Genomic DNA, 769 nt, shown 5'->3' on the forward strand with positions numbered 1-769 from the left:
TCTCCACTCCCCACAGAGCCTACCTGACAAGTCGTATCCTGCTAGTTAGACAAAATCCTATTTACGGTGACTTTTATTTCAGAAGCTCTATATGTTTTCTCTGTTTGCAACTTAGCTTCTATTAATTGCTACCGCCTAGCCTATTAAGTACTCCCTCTCAATGCCCTGGGATCCCACTGCAACACAAACTATAGTGTTTCCTTCATCTAACTCCACATTATCACAGGATCTAATTTTATTTATGACCCAACCCAGACACTCCTGTTACAATGATAACCTTTGCCTTCCTCAGTTACACCAACACAAGTGAAAAGTGTCAGATCTCAAATGACAATGACAATGGCTTCCATGCAGATGACCATGAACTTCCCTGTGTGAAAGATGAGGTCAGGGAAGATCACCCGGTTTCTTAGGTGGCTGGGCACTGAGGCTATGCTGCAGCCTCAGCATTACCTGCAGCCCCTCATGGACTTCAGTAGCTGCACTTTTGTCAGAGCTGAGCTGCAGCCTTGATGTTTGGTTTCCCAGGTGCTTGCCCACATCATTGCTGAAACTGCAGCTCAGAAGACCCGTTACCTTTCTTATCAGTGCTAGACTGTAGGGCAAGCATATCAAATTCATGGCCTGCGGGCTGCAGGCCTCTTTAAATAAGTAAACCAGGTATGTAACATGTCAGCCGCGAGTTTGACGTGCTTGCTATAGGGCAGCAATTGTCAAACAGTGTACCGCAAGAACTTTTAAAACATGTAATACCTGACTATTGAGTCAG

The sequence above is a fragment of the Myotis davidii genome, unplaced genomic scaffold (genome assembly GCF_000327345.1).
Source record: "Myotis davidii unplaced genomic scaffold, ASM32734v1 scaffold4438, whole genome shotgun sequence".
In the NCBI taxonomy this organism is placed as follows: Eukaryota; Metazoa; Chordata; class Mammalia; order Chiroptera; family Vespertilionidae; genus Myotis; species Myotis davidii.